Raw genomic sequence first — 6,820 nt, forward strand, 5'->3', positions numbered from 1 at the left:
TTGCCCCTCCTAAAACCTCAGGCCTGCTTCCCTGACTCACAGGAAGGAGGGTGTGTGTGACAGAGTACTACTGAATGCTGTCAGAGGGGAAAGTGTACCAATGTGTTCTCACCAGAAATCTCCCAGTAAGAGCTGAAGGGGTAAGGTAGTCATTAAGACAGCTTGCTATCGCTGTTCTGTCAGATGACTGTAGTTTGGATGCTAGCACCCAGATCCCAAGGCTCACAGATGCCTGTAGTTTCAGCTCCAGGGAATGTGAGGCCCAGTTCTGGATTCCATGGGTGCACACACACACAAAGCATACATGTGCCCGCGCGCGCGCGCGCGCGCGCGCACGCACACACACACACACACACACACAAATAGGATAAATCTTTTGTTAAATAAAGAAAACAACAAAACAGTCTCCTAATAGGAAGATGAGCAGATGTGGGAGGAACTGAACCAAGGGCCTGTGAAACCTCAGGTCATGTGACCTAATACAGGCTGCCCACCATGGCTCCTGTATTAGCTTGGACCGACCAGTCTGTACAGAGTCCACAGCTCCTGGTGTGTTTTCCACAGTTCATTCCTTCTTTCTTCCTCACTCAGCCGAGAACACTTTACATGAGCTCCGCTCATATGGTGGTAAATCTTGACTTGAACTGACACAACACACACGGATTTTCCTCCTACAGTCTAGGGAGAAAACACCTTGATTCCACATCTTTAAAAATGTGCCCACACTTGGGCACAGTCTGCTACATCTGACTACACTGTGGATTGTAACACGCCATGCCCATACCATGTGACCACTCCCAGATCCCCAAATTCTGAAGTTCAGAATTTGTCCGGCCCAGAGGTTTTAAAACAAGGCTCTGTGAGTCTTTTGCGGCCCAGGCCCAACCCAGAACAATACAAATAGACTAATCCTATATCCTCGGAATTTTCAAATCTTGAGATTTTTTTGTCCAGCCTATGTAACAACTGATTCTTGCCTTCCTCTTGCCCTGCGTGGGATTAAATGCGGAGCCTTTCATCCGCAGGAACGGACCACGTCAGTATACCATAGCCCTCACACACATTTAATATGAATTCACCAGTGCTGATTTAATACATATTAATGACATTTCCCCATGACTTTAAAAAAAACGTTTTGTTATTTATTTATTTGTGTGTAGGCGCCAGCACTTACATTAGAGGGTCATTTAGAGGCTAAAAATGGACATCAAATCCTCTGCAGCTGATGTTATAGTAGATTGTGAACGGCCTGATGTTGGTGGTGAGAACTCTGGTCCTCTAAGAGAACATCAAGTCCTACTAACCACGGAGCCATCTCTTCGGCCCCTTCCTTGCTTTTCAAAACTACAAAATCAACAAACCCCTGAGTAACACTCACAGTCCAGGCTGTTCTCCAAGAGTCACTTCGTAGCCAAGGCTGACCTTGAACCGCTGATCCTCTTGCTTCTGTCGCCCAAGGACGGAGCTTACAGGCACGTGCTATCATGTCCGGTTTCATTTAGTACCATAGATGAAACACAGGACTTCACAGATGCAACTGAGCTATACCCCCCAGACCCACATATCAACTCTTATGGTCTAGCCTGCCAGGCTGTCACTATGACATCATAGAAAGCAGGGTAAAGGAGAAAGACCACTGATGACTATAAATATTCTCACCATGGAGAAAGACCACTGATGACTATAAATATTTTCACCGGGTGCTGGTTACAGGCATAACAACTCTGCCATTTATATAACAGCAAAATGTGGTAAAATGGTTAAGGAACAATGGGGTCAAGTGTTCCTTAGTTTGCTCTCAAATAATCTGACTGTAAAGTTTTATGATTTCTTAGTGATGGCTGTGTTTAAAGACTAGCTCATAGAACTGCTCAAAAATTAGTAGTAGGCTATCTTGAGCTGTTCACAGTCAAACATGCTTCCGCCTCCAGCCCTGGGACACAGCCAGATCTGCCTCAGTGAATCTAGAAGCCATTTGACTCAAGGCCCTTGTTACAACCTGATTCTTCAGCTGCTCAGTATTCTCCACTGGCACCACAAGGCTTCCCCCTACCACCCCTACCCCCCTCCCGCCGCGTTTCTTTCTTTGTTCACTATTCATTCCTTCTCAGAGTCCTTGACTTTCCAGCACTTGAGAGCTCATTATATAAAACAAAACCGGGCTGAAGTCAAGAGAAGCTTCCCAACATTGTCCTTTGCTGGGATGCCTGGCCTGAAACCAGCCCAGTTCCCTGCTTACATATTCATTGGCTATTTGAAAATACATAAGCACACTGAACAATAAACTGCTTAAATTTGCCCTTGCCGGAAGAGCTATTAAAGGGGACTCCTTAAAATATATTGGGCCAAAGATTTTTCCTGCAGTAACTTTAAAAGAGCTTACATCCTCAGCTTGGCCTTTCTGCCACCCACTCTGAGCCATAAGATGTCACCAGGGTTGGCTTACTTCCTAATTCAGGGCCCCCAACACACTCACCCTTGGCTTTCTCACCTCATAAATGTGTCATTTCCAGAGCCACCTTCCCTTCAAAAAAAAAAAAAAAAAAAAAAAAAAAGAACTGCCTACCCTGAAGAGATGGAAGTACCTTAGAAACACTGATCCCAAGCCAAGAGCAAGAAGTTAATTTATTCAACCAACTTCTATTAAAAGGTTGCAGCCTGTGGGGTCATGAGATAGACCTGGGAACAGTAAGGGAAACCTCAAATCTTCAAAGAGTTGCAGCTTACAATCCAAGGGACTTGCACTCAAGCTGAAAACCATCTAATGCCCAGGCTCCTTTCCAAGCTAATTAAATTAGAAACCCCCAGGGTGGGATCTGGGCTGTAGAATGCTCTAACACTTCCCCGGGCGGTTCTAATGGGGAGCCAGAGCTGAGAAGAACTGGAAGCTAATGGGTAATGGTACCCTTCTGCATGAGCAAAGTCAGCCACTCCGTTCGTTCTGGATCTTGAGTGTGCAAAGAAGCCTGGGGACATAAGTCAGAGATGTCACAAACCTGGGGGCTTGCTAGAAATGCAGACTCTAGGCTCCTACATAAGACCCACTGAATTGAAGTGTGTGTGTGTGTGTGTGTGTGTGTGTGTGTGTGTGTGTGTGTGTACAGATGAGCACATGTGTATTTGCATGCATGGAGAGCTGAAGACGAATTTCTCAGGACACTTTCCACATTATTTTTTGAGACAAGGTCTCTCAGTTGCCTAGAACTCACATCATGCGGTAGGCTAGCTGGCTGGTCAGCCCCCAGGGGATCCTTCTGTGTCCACCACCCCAGCACTGAAATTTCAAGCATCCGCCACCACACTCTGCTTTTACAGTTGGTTCTGGGACTCAAGGCCTGAAGCAAACACTTCATGGGCAGAACTTTACGAAACCCCCACCACCTGCATTTTAATAAGCGTTTTAGGTAATCTGGACCCACAGTTACTACGGCAAATGCTGAATTCAAGCCAAATCCTGTTTTTAAGAAAGGGAAATAGGTGTACATTGTAAACCATAGTGACACTTCCACGGTGAGATGCACACAGGAAGAGTGTTGATCTGCAGGAAGTGCAATGTTGATAGGGAAGGTAGTGCTACAGCCAAACTATGCACAGACATTACAAGTCTATCGGGAAGGATGGAGGCCAGAGGGCTGCTCTCTTGAGACACAAAGTGAATAGAGTTGGAGAGCAAAAACACACCGCAGCATCACTGAATGATGAGTGGCCATACCTCATAGCCCCAAAGGCCAGCCTAGGGGTGGGAAAGTGGGTTTGTTGGTAAGGTACCTGTTTTGCAGAAGCACAAAGAGCAGACTTAGGGTGTGATACCCACATTTTAAAAGTGTTGTACAGGGTAGATGCCTGGAAGCCAGCACGGGAAGCAGAGACAGGCTGATGCCTGACCCTCCCTCACTGGCCAGGAGCCCAGCCTATTCATTGAGCCCCAGATTCAGTGAGAGATTTTGTCTCCAACAGTAACATGGAAAGCCGTGGAAGAAGACGCCTAATGTTTGAGAAGCAGTTTACGATATCCTATGACAGCCTTACTGATCACATTAACTTACTAGATTACTTTAAAAGAAATAACATCTTTACAGAATTGGGCCAAACCTCCTCCAAACCAAATTCCTTGTAACACAGTCACCAAGAGACATTGTATGGTGATTCACTTAAGTAAATTATTAATAAAACGCCCACACATGTCCCTTCCCATAGATCAAATTGAACACTCACGTAGAGTTTCAAGACACATCTGCTCTGGCTAATGGAAGGATGTAATTTAATTGAATATTACACAAACTCAGAACATTAAAGAGTTATTGCTCCAGCCACAGCTGAATGGAACTGCACTAGGAAGGCACAGGAAGGAGCTTGCTACAAACTCAACATCTGTGAGAAACTGGTCAACATGGCGCACATGGTGAGATCCTAAGAGTCCTCCTTTGGGCTGCTCAATCAGTTCTTTAATCTACTAGTTTCACTTCAAATAAAATAAAATGTGACGGGAAGACACCTCAATGAGTCTGACTACAATTGACACAAAAACAAGCAAAGAGAGACGTAAGCCTACGAGTGCAGCCTTTAGGCAAAACGCAGGGAATAAATGTAAATTAACATGCTAAAAGTTGAAATAAAATATTTTAGGTCACATGAGTGTTTTTCTCTACTCTTTGCCTGAAGGAATGTCCTAGAGTCATCTGACCAACCAACCGTCAGTCCCAATCACAACAAAATTTGGGAAATCTATGATTTTGCCCTTCAGACTGTCCCCGGTGTCTTTTAACAAACACTTCTTATGGTTTCCTCTGAAGATTAGATGTATGTTGTTAGTTTTTTATACGTTTGTTATTAAAGCCTTTTGAAAACGACATGGAAACCTACTTCTAGAGAAGCTTCCTAAAACCCGTACATATCTGAAAGGAATTTCAATAGATTCCTCATAAAAGGGATGAGACGATGCCCGCAACCAGACCATGCAGCAAAGCCACACAGCAAAGCCACGCAGCAAAGCCTCCAGTACCAGGAATGGATTACATCTTGTTGAGTCATCGGTGAAAAGGGTCCCATGTATGCCCTCAAACATCACTGGCCAAGGCTACTGTTTGTTCTCCACACCCAGAAGGTAAAGCCTGTCGCTCAGGATAACACTTACGTCATCAAACATGGAAAAGTCTGGCCGGAGCCCAGCTAGGAGCTTCATCCCTGCTGACCAGCACTCATGGTGCTGGAAGGTGCTCTGCCTGCTATTGGAGAGAAAGTCAATCATCTGTGTCACCCAGGTGTAAGCCCTGTGACCCACAACAGTGAGCTGCCTGCAAGACACATTGGTGCTGTAACTGGAGACCTTGGTCTATCATGTATTGTCCCTGTGCTTTGGACCCTTTAAAGGAAAACTACCAGTTTTATTTTTTCCCAGTAAGTTTAGGTTTCATCTTTTATATATATATATGTGTGTAATTTAAAATATATAATGTAATTTAATTATATATAATATGTATATACATACATAATTATTATACATATTGTATATAATTAAATTACACATAGCAACTATATATTTACATTATATTTATATTCGTATATGTATTTATTGGGTATAGTGTGATATTTCAATGCATGTATATGATCAGATCAGAATGATCGGCCTCACCCTCAGCTCAGACATGAATGATCGGGAGTCGTCTTTATTACTTTGACATATTTCACTCAGTTAGACTCACCCTGTATGTTGTTTGGTTCCTATTATCCCATAATCCTGTTCTCCCTCCCTGCTTTCTTAGGCCCTGGATCACCTAGTCATCTGTGTTCTCATCCTGATATGCTGCTTCTGTGAGATGAGTTCATGAAATCGGCAGTGTGGGTTTAACATCACATTCCCGAGAAGCAGACTGAGACAGAGAGTTCATGCGGGACAGTGTCTATGGAGCAAACTCAGACAGCTCATGGGGGACAGTGTCTATGGAGCAAGGGAAGGTGGCAGGATTGTGCAGTCGAGGAAACTGGGCTGTGGTACCTCAGCAAATGTTGTCATGATAGGTTGAGTCTATCTCACCTGAACATCTCACCTTATCTTTGTGGCTTCCTTTCTCACCTTCCTTCCTTCCTTCCTTCCTTCCTCCCTCCCTCCCTCCCTCCCTCCCTCCCTCCCTCCCTCCCTTCCACCATCCCTCCCTCCCTCCCTTCCTTCCCTCTCTTTTGTTGTGTCTGAGATTGCAATTTAATGACATTTCCCCTTCCTCCATCCAAAGCCTCACATAACCCCCCCCCCACTCTCTGTCAAATGCACGGCCTCTTTTTCCATCAATAGTTATTGTATACATATATACTTTCGTATCTACATGAATATTGCTAGATCTAGGCTGTCAAGTCATACAGTGTAACTGGTACGATCATTGGTCTGCTCCTCCCTGGGAAGGGCCGCTCTCCTTCTCCCAGCTTTGCTCATTTTCTTCCTCATCATTTATGGTTATTTTTATTGTTTGTTTTTCTTCCTTTCTAGAATTCAAGTTCATTTGCTATTTTCCATCTTATAAATGTCTTTCATAGCATAAGATTTTCCCCCAAAGAATTCTTTTGGCTTTGTTCCCATCTTTACTAGAAACTCTATTTATTTTCTTTCAGTTCCAAATGTTTTAAAATTTCCATGTTTAATGTCCTTTTTGCTTATGATTTCTTGAACTTAGTGAGTGATGTTGGTGCTTTGGGGAGAACAGAGGTGGCCATCTTTTGTGTTGCTTCTGAATTTGGTGAAATACAAGGTTTTGGAGGATTCCTGAGTCTGATCTGTAACCTAAGACATGCTTAATTTGTGCTAATAAGCCAACATAGGCTGAAAGGA

The sequence above is a fragment of the Mus musculus genome, chromosome 1 (assembly GCF_000001635.26).
Source record: "Mus musculus strain C57BL/6J chromosome 1, GRCm38.p6 C57BL/6J".
Lineage (NCBI taxonomy): Eukaryota > Metazoa > Chordata > Mammalia > Rodentia > Muridae > Mus > Mus musculus.